Source organism: Cydia fagiglandana, chromosome Z (assembly GCF_963556715.1).
Source record: "Cydia fagiglandana chromosome Z, ilCydFagi1.1, whole genome shotgun sequence".
Taxonomy (NCBI): Eukaryota; Metazoa; Arthropoda; class Insecta; order Lepidoptera; family Tortricidae; genus Cydia; species Cydia fagiglandana.
In genome coordinates, this window is record NC_085959.1 from 34072412 (window position 1) to 34092772 (window position 20361).

General features: G+C 36.0%; 1 protein-coding gene across 1 annotated transcript in view; it reads right to left on the reverse strand.

The window, feature by feature from the left end:
* Positions 1–20361, reverse strand: part of LOC134678554 (glucose dehydrogenase [FAD, quinone]-like) — a 46564-nt gene extending 26203 nt beyond the window's left edge. The window contains exon 1 of the mRNA XM_063537166.1: positions 20034–20361. The gene's annotated coding sequence lies outside the window, so the exon portion shown is untranslated. The remainder of the gene's footprint in view (positions 1–20033) is intronic.

Here is a 20361-nt window from a genome sequence, read left to right on the forward strand (position 1 = left end):
TTCATACATTTTGGTCGGTCGAGTGGTTGTCAACATTTTCTATGGGAAGGCCAAATTCGTGACCTACCTAATCACAATATGGCTAAGGCCCACTTGCACCATTTCACTAACCCGGGGTTAACCGGTTAAACCAGGAGTTGCCATGGTTAGCCATACAATTTGACACGAGGTTAACAGTTTAACCGCTTAACCCCGGATTAGTGGAATGGTGCAAGTGGGCCTAAGGGTCCAAAACTATAGACAACCAACATAAATTCAGGTCGAAAAAGTTGGTAGTCCTTATGTCCTTGTACTTAGGACGATGGTACGAGTATTTTCGGAATGTGTCATGAAATATGAAGCCGCACTAAAGCGAGCGAAGTTCCCGCGTTAGGTGGAAAACTGTTTGTTATTGAACGCTTTTAAGTTTACACTTCGGAAGCCCGTCACAATGCAGCTATAAAATCCTGTACCTACGTAGGTAGGGGAGAAGTGGCATGAAAGAGCCAGTTTTCTTTACGGAGGAAAAAAGACTACTTACAATTAAAAAAATGTTATTATATTGTTTGTAAATTATTCTTTATTTATTTGAGCATGTAATTTCGTACAAACAAATCTTAAACAATATATAAAAAACAACGAAATATGCATTTCAAAACAATGTGTCATTTGGCTCTTTCAAAACAATTCAGTATTGAAAGAGCTGCTACAAGTTTTGAAAGAGCCGGTTCGTATTACAACGCCTTATTAAGAAAATTATCAAAAATAATAATAAATGCGACATGAAAAAAAATTCTTAATACAATTATAACAAATTTCTTTAAGTAGTTACTAACATTTTTTAAGAAAATTTTAATTCTATCAGTCATTTTAAGTAATCGTTTGTAACGCGTTAATCTGTACATAATTAATCAGTCATAGGTACATATATCTACTATATAACCTAACATATAGGCGGCTTTTTATTAATAACAGTCTCTAAAATAAATAAAATATAAACCTTCTATCAAAACCAACATCAATAAATCTTCAGGAACTTCAAAAGTAATATTGCTAACTTTGAGCTTAAATATCTCTCTATTCATTAATTATAAAAATCATACTGTTAGCAAAATGGAATATGTAACATATTTTTTTCATAATTAGAAACATAATATATCTTACAAAAAAATTCAAATGCCCCTTAATGCCACAAGACTCATGAGCCCAACAAAAACAGCGACTGCCTCTTCAATTACCGATTTTTCGGGTCTTTTTCGTTGTTTTCGACCAGCGTTCTCCATAATGCAATATCTGAAGCAAATAATTTAATAACAAATTAGAAATGTGGGTGTATAGTATTATTTTATTTTATAAAAAAAATTCATGGTTATGAAAGAGCCGGCTTTTTCAAGGCCCATTCATCCGGCTCTTTCAATACTGGTTCCAGAAAAAAATATAACCTTCAAATTAACAACAATATCAAACCTTTTGCAGCTTAGTTTTTATGAAGTTATAAGGCCAAATATATGCACAAACTGAATCTATAATCCATTTGCCTATAATTGTTAACAATAAAATACCAAAAACCGACTTAATTGAAGCAAAAAACTTACTTTTGAGTGCCAAAATCTTTGACTCGATGTACCGGCGTCTGTTGGTTTCGGCGAACTGTCAAATGTTTGTGGGTGACGGGGAATCAGTGTTGCCACCTAAAAATAATATTGCCAACCAAATCTGTTCTAAAACTACCGAAATAATGCAAATGGCTCTTTCAAAACCTGGCTCTCTCATGCCACTTCTCCCCTACCAACTAGTAAAAATGGGTCATACAAATCAACTGGGTTTACGCCTCACCTGTGATGTTACAAAGTTTATTTATTTGTATGTCTACAAATTCCCGACACCATGGGATCTAGGGTATTTGGAAGGCGTACGTGGGGCCGAAGCCAACACACAGAGGCCCCTTGTAATAAGACCCTTTACTCTAAATGTAATGTGACACCATTATTCATTTTATGATTATTTATATAGGTATTAAAGATAAATCTTAATTACATAATATTTGATCTAAAAGCATCGTTAAATCATAATGGTTAATCTCGCTCGATACTCCGTTCTACGGTACTTAAATAATTAAATAGGCATATAATGCGATAATTAGACATTATACTTACACAATACACATATAGGTATTCGTACACAACATAATGAATGATTGCAAAAAAAATCACAAACTTAGCGCATCTGTTATCACACCGGCTACCGGCTGGCCGAGCAAAACAAGAACCGGTCCGCATACTCTGTACAGGCTGCTCCATTTCTACTAAGCGGAGGAGTAAGCTATAAAGCCTAGTTTTCTATTCCTTTCTTTCTATTTCTATTTCTTCTTTTTCTTTCTCTATTCTTTCCGCATTAAAGGGGTACTCCTTTCCTATTTATTAAATGAAATACGCGATGAAACATTTACACCCGGTAAGTAGTAGAAGTATTAATTAGTAATTAATTATTTTATTGTACCATCGCCCACACTGTTAACTACAGTTCGTAAAAATCTTATTACAAAAGGCATAAGGTTCATCGATGGCCAGTGTTAAGAGTGTTTCTTTTGTATCTACACAAAAAAAATCACACAATACAACAGAGTGAGTCTTCTGTACCAAGTTATTTTATTTATTCTGTGAATTAAAACCAAAAATATTATTTTGCTAACCCGCGAAAAGATAACGTGCTACTGCTACTTAGTCAATCAGTGCTAACGGAGCATTCCACGGGCTGTCCCGTACAAACGCATTTTATTTCCTGTGTTGCGACTTTTTTCTCGGCATTTAAAGCAGGCGATTATTTTTCTGTGCATATTTTTGACCATTTGTCATAGAAAAGGAAACTCTTACACCTTTAAATCTTCAGAAACTTCGCGTTTGTACGGGACAACGGTAGACAATTTCATGGAATGCTCCTAACCCGTTATACTTACTTGTGTATTTTTTTACATGCATTTAATGTTACCACCCTCCCACCGCAAGAATAAATACACAAAAAAATATAACAAACCACCACCAAAAGAACAATACTCGACACAAGTTACGTCTCAAGTCTTTGGCGTAAACCGATATCTCGATATCTAGAACATGGTTTAACCAATGAACGAAATTGTTTTAAAAATAATACGGTTTCCAAGCCTTGCCGACAAGACAACTCTCGTTTTAAAATCTCAATGCAATAATTCTCAAACTCTGTAATTTGATTTATGGGCATTTTCAGTAGAAAGCTACGTGATAGTCTTATCGTTTTTCATTAGACTGAAGAGAAATGCGCGTTACTTACATGCGGACATTAACGAAATCATGAGCATGCAACACTTTGTTAATTTTAATTTCTGGTATGGCATTTGCATTCAATATGTATGCAAATAAAAATCCACACAGTCCAGTGTCGGTAATGGAGTTTCGTCATGTTGCAGTTTTGTCGTTTAATTGCATTCGGCTACCGCGATGATGTGACAATAATATAATGGGTGACATAATGACACAGGTCTAAATGGGCGCACAATGACCTTCTATTTGCATCATGAAAAAGTTTAACCTCTAATGATTATTATTACGTGATGACCTTGATTGTTTGATCATTCTTTAACCTTCGTGATGATTATCTGTTACAAAGTTGGGTCATTTACAGGCAAATACGAGTATGGTGCTACGTTAAGGTTAATTAAAAATCCATTTTGTAGTGCTATATGATACTTATGAATGATTGATTAGTGATTATCTAGTATGTACTTCTTTTTTTATACACATTTGTCCCCTAGCCTAGCTTACAGTATTTAAAAGCATTTTTATGTGATATTCCGGCTGACTAACTAAACAAAATTTAATTTTATTGGTACACCAGACCACCAACTACCTACGGACGTCTAGGACCAAATAAAACAAAATAAAATAAATATGTAAAAGTAACTCAACAACTTCTTTTAAAGAAGTTTATTTAGTGCAAGCTACTCGTACTGCTCGTAGTTTATTTACAACTAAACGTAAGTAAGTAGGTAACTTACTTGTATACCTACTGCTTAGCTGTAATGTATTTAACCTGCAACATGTGCAACATGATCAACATGTAACCGCTTTATATAATAAAGTGTAGGAATTATAATCAGCTGAAAACCAGATGGATGAGCGCTGAAACCGGTTCAATGGTGACGCTAGTAGCCAGGCCGCGTAGCCAAAATGCCAATCGCTTACGCTCCGTAGCGATCGAAACGCAACTGTCACTGTCAGACTAATATGGAAGAGTGATAGAGAGACATAATGCTTTTCGTTGTCGAAGCGATAGCGATTGTAACCTTGGCTAGGCCGGCAGGTCGGTGGCTTTGAAACTGGACTAGGCATACTTGTACGAATCACGTCGCGTCGTCATATGTAGTTATTGACCAACTACTTGCGCAGAGTTGTGTTGGAATCGGAAATTATACGGATTCCTAAGGGTTTTTACGCAATTAAATAACTAGACAAAAATCCGTATTCAACAGTGATTAACGGTATCTGTGTACCTATTTGATATTGATACCTATTTTATAGGTTGGACATAGGCCCGTTGCCAGGGAGGTTTTGGGATTATACTGAGCGACTTTTACTATAGGACCAATCCCGAAATCGCGAAAAAAAATTTACCCTCCCTTAGAAAATTAACTATCCAATTTTTTTTTATCGCGGTTTCTGGGTTTGTTGGTCGCAAAGTTACGCAGTATAATCCCAAAACAACCCTAGAACGGGAATGTAGTTATTTTTTAGCCATCCTGTATAATATTGGCAACAACTGTGCGTATTCTGCGGCCAAAGTTAGGTTTAACTAGATATTGTTTTTCCATGGGGTGCAACACTGAATGCTCGGAGAATTGCCTTCTGTATTCTAATAATAGTGGGCACTTTATGCTATTGCAGTCCGGTGCATTCCGCGACAATCGATTCCGTTTGAATCTAATTTGTTTATCAGTGCTTCAAGTTCTTTAGGGCTAATTCTACACGGTATAGCTACATATAATTATTACACTTACCTTACCTTCAATGGGCAATATAGAAGGTATAAATTTATCATTATCAGTACCTTTACCTAGATAATTCTTAAAACATTTTCTCTATGGGACCTTTGTTTTTTTTCTCATTGCTATACATACGTAATATTCAGATGCACAAGGCTTAAACAGTTACACCTGCTGGGTAGGTTTTAGGTAAGCCGAGACTTTACAGCGCAACATCATTCTCAGACATTGTGAGTTAAGAGAACATAGGATTGCACTATAAAGTGACTAAATCTAGGCTCACTGAAGCAGCACATAAAATAGTTGTTTCAATATTTAAGAGCCAACAACAGGAGTGGTCACTTCTCCATACAAACGTACTCGACTGTTTCCTCGGTGGGTTTCGATGCTAGAGCAATGATTTTTTCAACACAGATTAATTTTGTCAATTCCTGTGTCGGACCATTTTGCTTTTTTTGATATTTTTGTTTTTTAAGGGCTCTAGCGCCTAAATGGCCTAATTGACTATGCCGCAATGAGAGGCATGATATTCCAAACTGATATCAATTAGCCAAAAAAGCAAAACGGCCCGACACAGATAATTTCATAATCATGTAGATTTCCAAATTTGGTTACGATTGGTTAAGTTTTGCAGGAGGAAACAGTCGAGTACGAAACTTCGATTTCTGAGATTTTTACGCAGGATTTTTCGCCTTGCCCTTATCGCACTTGTTTTAGGAGCCGCTTCCGTTAGCGAGACGGGTATATTTACCTAGAATATTTAAAACTCAGCTCCGGTTTCGTCTTAAACGCTGTAAGTTCTTCCGCTGCGATTTGCGAAGCAGAATTTGCTGTGACTTTAAATGAGCCTTGATGTTTTTTTGCGGAATATTACAGCGTTACTTAGGGTCCCCCGTGGCTAAACTCCGTTGAAATGAGACTAGCGTACCGTCGGCACATTAAGATGATTAAACCTGCGAATCAGTTGGCAGCGCCACACCGTTACGGATATTAATGGTAGGCATACTGTAGGAATACTCATACAGTAAATTCTACTGGTTTTAATTAAAGGTTTTGTTACTCGAAGTATGTACGTAACATATTCGGCAGAATGATCGTACGTTGAATCTGAAACGCTGCTTCTATCAATCCAGTTTTCCACTGTGTACTGAATGTTGAATCAGCAGTACCTAAATAAAAGATTGAACAAAAATATTATTTTTTAACAATAACTTTTTTATGGCGGCAAAAAAATAAAATAAAATGCCGTTAAAGTTCGCAAACAACAGTGAAATCCATTTTATTGGCTGTTTGCGATATCACAACGAGCTCCGCAATTTCTGACACAAATTCATTTCTTTTTCGAATTTCGGGCACAGCGCAAAAACAGGCTTGTGCGTTTGACAAGGCCGCGTCGTCGGTGCAATTCTCGGCGAGTCTATCATTCATTGCTTCGGGCCGTGGTTTTATGGCGGAGCATTTCGTAGTCGACATTGAACTCGTGATACTCTGCTCGTATCGATTCCTAAGCACATAATAAATATCAAGCGTAGACTCACTATCCAACTCAAAAATTAACATAAACAAGTTGTGTAACAGCTGTTGTGGAAATTGGCATACTACCTCTAATATTACGAACATTTATTTATCTAGATATTCTAGATGAAAACTTTTTTTAAGTGTGAAAACTGAAGTATGTTTGCATGAAAAACATTGTGTGTTACACCGGCCGTATCAAAATTGTAAACTTGAGTTATTAAAACTAACTAACTACATATTACTGGCTTCTATCCGCGACTTCGTCTACGTGGTATGATAATGATGATGATGGTTGATTTTATTGATAACAAAAATATGTTTTAACTTGTCATTATTCAAATTAGAAGCTTTGGATTTAATACGTACTTAAACGTAGTACGTCTATATTCTCTTACCCGTGAATTAGTAGCTCGGTAAGTTAAGGTTGACAGTCCAGACAAAAGCTGACAGTCCATCTCCAACGACAGCTGCACTACTGTTCATTTTACTATGGAAATTGACAATGACAGCGACGCGTTCAGTACCGGTAGTGCAGCTGCGGTTAGAAATAGAATGTTACCATTAAACTGTTTTCTATAGCCTCTTACATTCATATTTAATTCGATACTACTGCTCAAAAGTAGTATCGTTACATCCTATTTAATATTAACATCCAATTATGACCTTTTGGTCGGAACACGCTAAATTTCATGAATAACGTGGACAAGGTCAAGTATTGTCATGGTCAACGCCATTTATTCAAAGGTCCAAGTAAACAAGATTCGCTGAAGCTAAAGGTTACTGCAAATTAATGCATACATAACGAGATTTTTACTAAGGAGATTTAAAGTCTGGGAAGCGGCAAATTGTATAATATGAATATGAGACCAGCGCCTCTCACTCATTGCAGGCTCATCAAGCGAAAACACAAAAATTCGCCTACGCAGGAAGCGAACCCGGGTCACTGGCTCAGCAGCCGAGTGCTCCAGCCTCAAGTCCAATTCGTCTCGTAGGCTCATCAAGCCATCGCCAACTCATAAGTACCTTAATAATTTCCCTCTTCCGTACGGTGTAAGTGCGGGTTGTATTGTACCACGCATAATCAGAATCACCTAATTAATCAGGGCCAAATATGACGAGGGCAGCTGTCATCCCATACAGAACCATCAAACTACCTACTCATATAAGCCAATTTTAACGAACTATTTACTATAACGTTGACAACATTATCGTATACCACGGCCCTCGATTCTTTTTAACTAAGCGGCGACTTTAATTCTGGAATACTTAGTAACAGAATATTTTCTTAGAGTGCTACTACGAATGGATGAGAAACAGGCTAATACATTTACTTATCGAAAAAAAACTTCGCAGATGTAGCCGTTGGTTAGTGTTAGGCTAGCGAAGAGTTATAGGTACGAGACATTTTAAATGATTATTTTTTTAACACCATTCTAAAAAACAAACTTATAAAATTTTGGCCTGAGTGAATTTTGTTGAGGAATCTTACAAGGAAACCTATCCAACTGTCAAGATCCGATTTAAATAATTTTTATATATGTTATAGAGTAGTCTAAAATAACGTTATTTTATTTTAACGTTGCGTTATTTTATTTTAGTTAGGCTAGTATAAGTAAACTCGGTATTTTCGTGGTTTGATTACTATTTACTAACGGTTTATACAGTCCCACTTCGCTTTCCATTTATATACATATTTGATTGAAACAGAGCACGGTTTCACGGTAAATAAATATGGGATAAAACACCTACTTCGCTTGTAGGTTTGTAAATATTTTTTTTTACATCTGCTTGTTTAAAACCGATTAATTTAAAAAAGAACTTATGTTACGTACGTTAGTTTAAAGAATTAATATACCTTTTTCCACATTATACTACGAATATACCCTTTTCCAATCTAATACAAATATTTAATCCATGTTACGCTACGAATCGGCAATGGTGATAATCACAATTTAAATTAATTTAAAATCAAGTTACATATTTTATTATTGAATGAATGAATGAATGAATGAATATTCTTTATTTCAGACATTAAATTTTTCTTATTTTAAAATTTAATTTTATATGGTCCTGATATAAAATTAAAATAAGTAAAATTATAAGTAAATTATAACATTAATACATTACATGTGTTAGTAGCAGTATGACAACATTAATTAATTTTTGTACAACTAAGGTTAGTATATAGGTAAGGTTAGTACCTATTGAAACAACTCAGAAATTACATAAAACCGCGCCAAAGGACGATCCGCTGTACCTATATATGATTAATTATTCAATTATCTTGACAGCTAAGTGAAGACAAGACAATGTCTATGTAATATATAGTAATAAACCCTATAATGGGCGTGGAACCAGTAATGGGACAAAAAAACATAATTCCTCTAAAATAAGTATCTAAAAGTAGTTTATAAACACTGGCTGTATATTATCATAAATAAGAGTCCTAGAGCTGTTTCAGTTTGAAGTTTCATTAAATTTGGTTGCTTTGTAAGAAATTGGCGTCAACTCAAAAGTTGTCGTGTCACTGAAAAAAAATACCACTACGAATTCTTAACAACTTCGCTAAGAGAGGTGAGTTAATTTATTAAATTTCAATTAATTAATACTTGATGAAAACTAGAATGTGTTTTGTTAATTGAATTTACCATGAGATAAGGTATACAACACAATATGTTGTGACTCCACAGATGTAAAAAAATAGTGGTATTTGGCCCAATCCCATTATAGGAGCTGTAAAACTGCGTACCTCCTATGATGGGACAATTGACAGAATGATGCTTGCCATGCCATAATTTCATGTTTAAACAATACAGAAGTAAAATGTAGTTACGAAATATGTCAATCAGGAGGTATTCTCGGACTTCGGATAAATTAATGTCGTTTTTCCAAACTTTTATTTAACTTGCCTTGTTAGTTAGTGTGGGTCCAATCTTGGTAGCTGAATTTGAGCCATTTTCGATTTCCGATTCAGTTGAAATTTTGTGTAAGTACGTAATTAAGTATGCAAATCGGATGATAATGCAATATTATGATAACATGAACCTAATCTGATGATGGAGACAGGAGGTGGCCATGGGAACTTTATCGCAATAAACCCTAACTAATTGTGTTTGGGTATATTAGAATTGTCTCGATGGATCTAATACAATAATAATTGGCTGCGGAAAGAAAAATACATTCAGCGATAAAAGCTTATTTATACCAAAAATTGTTTTTTTGTCGTAACTTATTCCCCATTTCAATATTTTATACTGATAGAGCAATGTCCATTATAGGGGGCCCATTACTGGATCCACGTCCATTACCGGGGGCCCATTACTGGAGCTTTGGTGTCCATGACTGGAGAAAAAAAAGCATAGTTTTAAGTTGTTAAATATGTGGAAACTAATTGCTGTATCTTTTATACAACACGCCTAAAACATGAAAGACGGATAGGATGTTCATTTTTAACACGCTAAGCGGTAGACCATTTACATGTATAAGGGAAATATCATAAATACTCCAAATTTCCTCTTAAATGTCCCATGACTGGTGCTGTTACTATATACGTCTTAGCGTCGTTATTATTATGCTTTGGATTAAATGGTCATTAGTTTCACTTATGGAGGAGCTTCGCCGTATATAATGGAGGCAATCCCTAGTGACTTGACTTTGCTACCTAAACCTACTTATTAGTAGGTAGCAAAGTGCTTAAGTAACTTAGCATACATTACTAAAGAGCAAAGTCGCCCTCTAGCTCAATAGTGGGACCGGATTTTTGCACTAAAAGTTTTGATAATCCTAAAGTTGAAAAAGTGATACTTATCTGATATGGGATATATTTTTAAGCATATTTGCAATATATGATGAAAAGTTAGAACGAGCGTTAGATATAAATTAGGTATTTATATATTTTTAGTAATGATTTTTTAATATTGAATTAAAGTGCAATGTTTAAGTTCCATTGTTTATAATATGTATGACGCTTTATAATGTAAAATTATTAGAAATTTTTTTAACGTGCTTTGTCAAACTACAATTAATAATAATAATAATAAGCCCGCAGGGCAGCTTGTGGCGAGCTGTTGGGGAGTAACGACCCCACGGACCCGAGTGCTCCCGAGAGTCGGTCAGGGTCTCCGTCTCCGGCGTGTCTTCGTCGGTCGGAGTGGACCCCAAGGGGACCCGCAGGACTCTCAGCTCTGGCTCGCCTTCATTGGCCGTCCAGAGAGGAGTCGCTAGAGCTATATGCTCCAGGGGTGGAAGTGTTAAAGGGCATAACGCCGCGAGTAACTTCGGAGAAAGCGCAGCACCACCTCTCGACACCCCTGAGCCGCTCACGCCGGTGTTGCACCTGGCCGTCTTTACGATGGCGCATCAGGTGCCCATCTAACGAGTGGCGAGTCACCACCTGTCTCGATAACTTGTGTAAGCAATGTTATGGCAGGTGTCCGGACTTCTTTGCAATAGCCCAGTCTTTTTTCCACCCAAACTTAAACCATAGACCAGTATTCTGACCATATTCTTTACAATAGCTTCCAATGCCTGCTGAAACCGGTTCACGGGTATTTATTGATGTACCCGTGAATGGGTTCCAGCAGGCGTTCTACATGACATCAAATCTCTCCAAACGGCCTCTACGTGTTGGATCCATATCCCCACGCACGCCTTATAAATGACCGGGCTCGAAAGACCCGAGAGTTTTAAAACGGAGATAATAATAATAAGCCCGCAGGGCAGCTTGTGGCGAGCTGTTGGGGAGTAACGACCCCACGGACCCGAGTGCTCCCGAGAGTCGGTCAGGGTCTCCGTCTCCGGCGTGTCTTCGTCGGTCGGAGTGGACCCCAAGGGGACCCGCAGGACTCTCAGCTCTGGCTTGCCTTAATTGGCCGTCCAGAGAGGAGTCGCTAGAGCTATATGCTCCAGGGGTGGAAGTGAAAGATGCATAAGACGCGAGTTGGCACAGTGGCTGGTAACAGCCACTGGGTAGAGAAAGCGGCGCACACCTCTCGACACCCCTGAGCCGCTCACACCGATGTTGCCCCTGGTCGTCTTCACGACGGCAGTTTCAGGGGCCCATCTAGTCAGCGGCAAGTCACCACCTGCCTCGATAACGTGTGTTAGCATTGTTATGGCAGGTGTCCGAACTCTTTACAATAGCCCAGTCTCATAGTCCACCCAAACTTCAATCCATAGACCGGTATACTATTCACTTTTGCTACAATAGTCCCAATGCCTGCTGAGACCGGTTCATGGGTGTCTATTGTTGCACCTGTGAACGGGTTCCAGCAGGCGTTCTACATGACATTAAAGCTCTCCAAGGGGCCTCTACGTGTTGGATCTGTGTCCCCACGCAAGCCTATCAAAAAACCGGGATTATAGGCCCGTGATATCGAAGGAGATACAAATAATAATAATAATAAATATTTTAGGACATTCTTACACAGATTGACTAAGTCCCACAGTAAGCTCAAGAAGGCTTGTGTTGTGGGTACTCAGACAACGATATATATAATATACAAATACATACTTAAATACATAGAAAACACCCATGACTCAGGAACAAATATCTGTATCATCATACAAATAAATGCCCTTACTGGGATTCGAACCCAGGACCATCGGCTTCGCAGGCAGGGTCACTACCCACTAGGCCAGACCGGTCGTCAAATTAGCTTATTATTTTGTCGATATTGAATTAAAGTTTAATAAATCCACAACAACGTATCTAAATTTTTAAGTTAATAGGCAAGCTAAAAAGCTAGAAGAATAAGATATATGCTTTAGAATTAATATGCGTGTTTTGTCCTATAAGATCTAATATTGAATTAGAGTCTGTAAAAATAAGTCTATTACTATAAAATAATATACGCAGCCATATTATGGAAAGTAAGAAATTTCTGTGTGTAGCTTGCATTGTAATAGTAAAATCTAGTTAAAAAGGCGCGAAATTCATACATACGCCGCGCTGGTCCGTCAGTCGCCGGCGCGGCGCTCGAGAGCCTATCATGGCCTGCGTATACCTCGCCCCTCGCCCCACCTCCCGCTCAGTAACACTGTCTGTCTTTTCTTATCATTCATTTGTTTGTTTACCGTGCACATATATAAATTAGATGCGGACATTACGTGAAATTAAAATATATTATTACGTAAAAATACCTACAGCTGGTCAATCAGATCTTGTCAGTAAAAAGAGGTGGCAAATTTGAAAAATGTATTCTCGAAGGGATATCGTCCCATAGAAAATTCTCATGTCCTGTCCTATTCCACGTCAATATCATAATATGTATATTATAAACCAACTGCTCAATATTACACGGTATACATCCTGAATATACAATAAGGTAAGTGGCCTCACTTACCTTATTGTATATTCCGTGTGGGCCGTATATGCCTATATACAGCCCACCTTAAATTAAAATGGTTTTTTTTAATGAACAGGATATGAAGTATGAAAAACTCACTCAAATAGGTTTCTCATTTATTTAAGTTTCTTCATTATACCAAAATAGTTATAAAAATATTACGATACTCTTGGAAAATATACCTTTTATAAAAGTCCTATTATGGGCCTTATTGAACACTAGCAGTGTATTACTTAATCCCGCAAAAAATAATCATTTTGACAGTAGGTAATAACATATTTTATTGTTTTTAACTTAAGAGTTATACATATACAAATAACAATATTTGATACTTCATATCAGGAGGATTTATTCATAATAAGTGAAAATAATAATTTAGGGCCTTAATAACTAAAGATGTAAAAATTGTCTAGTTTACGCGAAAATAGTAGGTAACTAAACATAAATCTTTATTAGTTACAGTAGTATCATCTTTTAACATCTGGGGGCACGGAAGTGCCCCCGCCAAGACGAGCAAAGCGCAAGGGCACTATCTACCTTTTCTCGAAGCGCTTCGTCGTTTTTTGGAACCCTCATAACTTGGGGTTGGATTATACCAGATAAACAAAGTTCTCGGACTTATTAAGCATATTAATAATTGTATAGCTCTTATACTTTAGATTTTATTCATATCTAAAAACTTCGATTTCGTCACTGACTCACTCACTTGATGATCATCAATACCGGGTACTTCCTGAAGTCCTCTAAGAAGCTGATATTTGGTATGTAAGATAGTTTTAGTACACAAACAACAAATAAATTCAAAAAATTGAATTTTTTTGTCCCTAAGGGGATGAAGAGGGGGTTTAATTTTGTATGGGGAATCAATAATCGCCGAACCGGTTTATTTGAAAATTTGGTATGTAGATAGGTAGGTATTGTTATGGGGAAGGATATAGAATAGATTTCAACCTCAAAGTTTACCCTTACGGGGTGAAGGCAGATTTCAACCCCAAAGTTTACCCTTACGGAGTGAAGGGTTTATATGGGGAATCAGTAAGAAGTACATTGTGTAACAAATGCCCCCAGATACTTATTTCAGGATTTTTAATAGTAAATCACCCCAACCCTTTAAATTAGGGGATGGAAGATTGTCATAAGCAACTTACAAAAAGAAGTGAAATCCCACCAAAAACATTTTGATGTAAAATGTTGCCCAAACGAAACGATAAGGCTCGCACTGTCAAAAAGTTATCAGATCTCTTGCCAAGCTTCTAACTCTACAAGCCCTCTAACTTTACTAACTCTACACCAAAAGTATGTGGCTTGGCCGTTTCGTTTCTACAAGAACTATTGTATGTAAGTATAATACAAAAACCGCCCAAATGCGAGTCGCACTCGCGTTCCAAGGGTTCCGTACATTACACAATTTTTAACAATATATTTTTATTTAGAGAAAAGTGAGTAAAATGTCTTTGAAAAACCCGTAGGGATCGGAAAACTAGGTACTTAAGTCCGACTCACGCTTGACTGCACATTTCTAATAGGTTTTCCTGTCATCTATAGGAAAAGAGCTAATATGTGTATTTTTTTCATAATTTTAGACCCAATAGTTTCGGAGATAAGGGGGGGGGGGAATGGTCATTTTTTGTATTTTCTTAAATAACTTCTAAACTATTTATTTTAAAATTATGAAAAAATATATCTGAGATTCTCACAATGAGCTCCTTCATTTGATATATAACAAAATATAGTTTTTTTTTCTTCTATTTATCATTCATCTCAAAAGTGACCCCTTTATTTGAATTTCTGTTATTTACTTTACATGTATGTCCTTGGGTTATAGACTTACATGTGTATACCAAATTTCAACTTATTGGTGCAGTAGTTTCGGAGCAAATAGGCTGTGACAGACAGACAGCCAGACACACGAGTGATCCTATAAGGGTTCAGTATTTTTCCTTTTGAGGTACGGAACCCTAAAAATAATGACTTCAATAAATTTTTCACCTTATGCCCATGTGGCGGTGGCGGCAGCGAAACAGCCAAGCCACATATTTTGACTAAGGTGTAGAGTTAGTGAAGTTAGGGCTTGTAGAGTTTGAAGCTTGGCTCGACAAGAGATCTGACAACTTTTTGACAGTGCGTGTCATATGGTTTCGTCTTAGCAACAATTTACATGAAACTGTGTTTGGTGGGATAATTTTTTACAGTATAAATATTTATTCGTAACAGTAAGTATTATCTTTTAACATAATTTTTACAGTACATCTGGTGCTACATTACGACACCGGTGCTATAATAAGCACATTAAAACGGGTGCGTATCGATGGCTATAAATATTTTTATTATAATATCAGTTGCAATAACGCTTATTTAGTATAATTATTAAATGATATAACAACACTTAATATATTTTCATATGATATAAATTATCATTTTATATAAAGATTAATTGATCTAATAACATTTAGCATAACATTTTTCAAGTATAATGCATATTTTCTATACTGAATTTATGATATAAAGTTATTTCATCTAAAGTAGAATGGTTGATATAATGTATTAGATATATAATTCCGCATTTTCTATTACACACTACAAAAAACGACTATTTCTACATATAAGGAACTGCTATTTATAACTACGTAGGTAAGGTTAAGAACTGCGACCCCTACACAAAACCAACCGCTACCAGAATAGTAGGTTAGGTTAGGTTAAGAACTGCGACCCCTACACTAAACGAACCGCTACCAGAAAAGTAGGTTAGGTTAGGTTAGAATTGCGTCCATTATACAAAACAAACCACTACCTAATCTGCGTTAAACATTTACATATGTCGTCATAGAAATACCTTTAGTATAGTACATATTATACCGAATAATTCTTATATAATAATAATACTTGTATAATAAATGAGCATTATATCACATGATCGTTATAATAAATGAGTGTTATATCAAAAGATAATTATAAAAAATGATATGAAACATTTTAATAATATACCAAATGTATATTATACAAAATGAGTTATTATATTTTCTGAAATTATATTAAATGTTGTTATATCTACAGAAAATATATTAATTCTTTTTATATCGATCATTACACACCCCATTAAAACACTCCCATTGGCCGTGTTTTAAAATTCGTCACTCGTTGCAAAATACCTATTTTTCGCACTTCTATCGTAAATACCTACCTATGTATTAACAAAAAAAAGTCACTTGTAAATAGTTACTGCCTTTAAAAAGTATAAGTGCCTCAATGTTATTAGACTTTTTGATTCGTTAAAACGTCTTTAGGTCAATAAAGCAAGTGAAAAATTATTAGAGTTAGACCAAGAAAAGTCTGCAGCAATTTTGACAGTCCACGCAGTGCAAGTGTTATTTATAAGTCATAATTTCATAGAAGTTTCTTCAAATCGACCTTATTAATAAGAGATTAAAAATATTCAAAATTATCTTAAAATATTTTAATCTAATATTTCATCTCATACGTTCAATAAGGCCCGGGACTGGACCTTTTTACCTGCATTGACAGTGGGCCTTCTTAGCAACAAGTACAAATTCAGAATAATTGGGAATAATAGCGAGCAACTGCTATTTTTGAATGCTGGGCCTTGTTACCCGCCGGGCCTCATATGCCTGCACCTCACCTACCTTATTTATTTGTTTTACAAGGGGAAAAGTTGTTGATTAACCGCTCGTGCTAATATTGATACCCAAACAAGCGAAACATTTTTTTTATTAAATAGGAGGCAAACTAGCAGACGGATCACCTGGTGGTTAGCGATTACCGCCGGCCATGGACACCCACAACACCAGAAGGGTTGCAAGCGCGTTGCCGACCTTTAAGATGGGGGTCTTTGAAGGTTTGAAGGTCGTATCGGACAGTTCATTCCACAGTTTGGCTTTGCGAGGCAGGAAGTACATTCACAAATTCAAACATTCTAAAATTAAACCACGAGCGTAGCGAGTGGTTCGTAAAGTTGAACTTTGAGCGTAGTGAAGGTTTCAAGGGACGAAGGTTAAATAAAATTTTCACCACATCAGCTCGTAAAGGCCCTCTTGATTGTTCGAAACGGATAAGAAAAGTGGCATTTAATTTGATGCAAATTTTGAGTTGTTTCCGTAGGTAAATTGGATCAGTTGGTTGGTAATATTGACGTTAAAATGATAAATATTGAATAACGTTAGTTTGAAATTGATTTTATGATAAAGTAAATATTATCGGAGATGATCGCTCTTAAAAAATATATGTTGCTAGTCATTTATAACCTAAAAGCGTCAAATTACGCAAAATTATATTGAAATGACACCTGTGTATTGAATTTGAAGAATACTTTAACAAGGGTAGTTATCTGTATGACAATGCACCTAAAATAATTTTCAAATGTATCTATTATTTCTATACTTCTTATTTCTTATTTCTAACACGATAACGAATTCTACGTAAACGAAACCGCGGGCAATCCCTAGTACATATAAAAATAAATAAGGGAAGGTAAGTTTCCATTAGTGTACTGTGTAAAATAACTATTTACCATTGATAATAATTTTATAAACGCTTTGCGTATTTTTAAGGGCACCGCGCTAACCGCTTGCCCGCGACCGTCGATCGCTGCCTCCTGCCACGACGCACAGCGCGACGCGCGAAAACGCCGCGCGTTTGAAATGTAACTTAATATAAGCTCGGAATGCATACTTACGTATCAGTATTTAGTGTCGCCGTGATTTTATATTTCTAATCTTTTGTGTGAGAAGTAAGATCTTTATTATGACCGTGTAATATTAACTCTACAAACTTTAATTCAATATTGGCTATACTGCTTAACCAGAAATCAATATCTAGACAAGCACATTGTCTACATTTCTAACTTTTTACATGTATACTAAGTTGATAGATAATATCTTAATTTTGCAATATCAGCTACTCTAATTCTGTATTTGCATAATAATTCGTGTTTTTACGTTCACCAGAAAGCAGCTGTTCCAGATTTCTAAAAACCGAATACTGTGAATAAATTAAAGTGTTATTGAATATGTTAAAGTTTTTTGTAACTTTAATTTTATATTTACATAGTTATTTAGCAAAAATTAAAATATTTAAATATGGCCGAACGCTCCACCTAAAATTTTCTAACTTTTTACATGAATGTTATTTAACATGCTTACAATAACATATCAAAAAAGAAAAAACTTTAATGTTATCAAAACCAATTTTTGTTCCACCGCTGGACTACTCGCCACATCTTGCTCGGTGATCACTACATAGGTACTTACGTATGAGTAGCTACCATTAGACGGAGCAAATAGGCTTATAGGAAAAACCGGGCAAGTGCGAGTCGGACTCGCGCACGAAGGGTTCCGTACCATAATGCAAAAAAAAGCAAAAAAAACGGTCACCCATCCAAGTACTGACCACTCCCGACGTTCCTTAACTTTGGTCAAAAATCACGTTTGTTGTATGGGAGCCCCATTTAAATCTTTATTTTATTCTGTTTTTAGTATTTGTTGTTATAGCGGCAACAGAAATACATCATCTGTGAAAATTTCAACTGTCTAGCTATCACGGTTCGTGAGATACAGCCTGGTGACAGACAGACGGACGGACGGACGGACAGCGAAGTCTTAGTAATAGGGTCCCGTTTTACCCTTCGGGTACGGAACCCTAATATGGCGTTATTCATAACGAATTACTGGCTTGAGTTAGCTATGAATCATTTGTCTTTATCTGTCATTTTGACTAATGTACTTGTAGGCAAGGGATAAAACATAATTTAACTAAAGGTCCGTAAAGTTTTATGAATATAAACCGGAACCTACGTGACTCAGTTTTGGCCTGTGCCCAGCAGTGGGACGTAGACCTTAGGCTGAATTATTATTATAGTTAACCGTTTTTTTAATCTTCCTTAATTTCTGCTTAAGTTAATAGTTGTCAGCCTAACATAGATAATGCGCAAAGTATAAAAGGAAATTATTGAATAAAGCTTGACGTTCAATTTTGTTACGATAAAACGAAAAAAAAAAATACAATCGCAATCCGATTACTTCATTATTGAGTTTTGGATTCGCATAGCGGATATTTTTTACAATTTATATTTGGAAAGCAGGGCAAAGCGATTAAATGACATCACCTACCTATTTATTATTTCGTTAATAATATAATAATTGGAAAAATTAGATTGGCATATTGGCTGTGTGTCACGTGGAACACTATATAAGTATAACATGCCACCTACAGCTTGGCAAAAAAGAGTGTAGGGAAAAAATTGGCGCGGGAAAATACGACACGTGCCGGCTTACATGAAACCTACATACTTACACTTAAACAGTGTGGTAGTATCCATGAATACTTTTATATTATATTTATAATCTGATAATAGATTTTTTACATATGTAAGTATTGTATTTTGTAAGTTAGAAACATTCTGCAGCTAATGGATACTTAAGTTGTTAGAAGTGCGCTCGTTTGTTTTGAACTAAAGTTCGTCTCTCTCACAGCGGCATATCTACATAAAGCTCAAAACAAAAGAACAATGGGCCCACGGGAAATTAAAGGTCTAATAAAGATTACATACCTACGAGTACATAGGTCTGTAATTAAAACAGATCAAATATAAAAAAATAGACATGGAAAACATAACAGTAATTGCCAAATTATGCATTACGGCATAAGTATGTGATGCGTATTAACTAGCAAATGACATGTTGTATCCACCGGTCATTTCATGTATTATGTATGGAGAAAAAGAATAAACAAACACCCTGCCGTGACTAGTTTAAAATAACCTCACAATTTAAGGTTAATTATAAATTGAAAATGCAAACGCTGAAATTTTTGCGCGAAGGTGGTGTAAAATTGCATTCACTGGAAAAAATAAGCGTTAATTTACAAGTAAACATTTTTCGTTTTAAAAGCGCGACACGTAGTGCAATTAAAGCTCACCGGGTAACTAAACCGTGATGAAAAAACGTTAATTTTAAATTACAAATGACTAACTAGGTATCCAAGTCAGAACATACACTAAGAAAAAATTAAAGTAGGAACCTAATGGTTGGTTGGTTTACATTTATACTTATTTATTAAGGTATTATACGTCATATATATTATATCGTTGTTCTCAATAACAGGTTGTTATTTCTTTTAAACATCTAGAGTAATTTTTAATATTTAAGTTACATTTAGCTTACCTGAGAAATGATAGGTATTCAAACCTATCAAAAATCAATATTTAAATAGCATTATTTTCCACTGCTGCCGACTAACACATTAACCTGAAGAGGTTGGTCAGATGACCAGATTACCGAAGACCCACTTTAATATGTCACTCGCTCGCAACACTGCGTATCGCTATGCATCGAAACTGGTCGCGTGCGTTCCGCACAACACGTTACTTTAAACTGCGATGACCTTTTGCAGATTGGAACTTATAATGGTTCGGTAAAGTAGTTAATTTTGAACCGAATAAGTTTAAGCGAATATGGGAGATGTGCCAAGGCCCGCGAGTGGGTGCGCCGC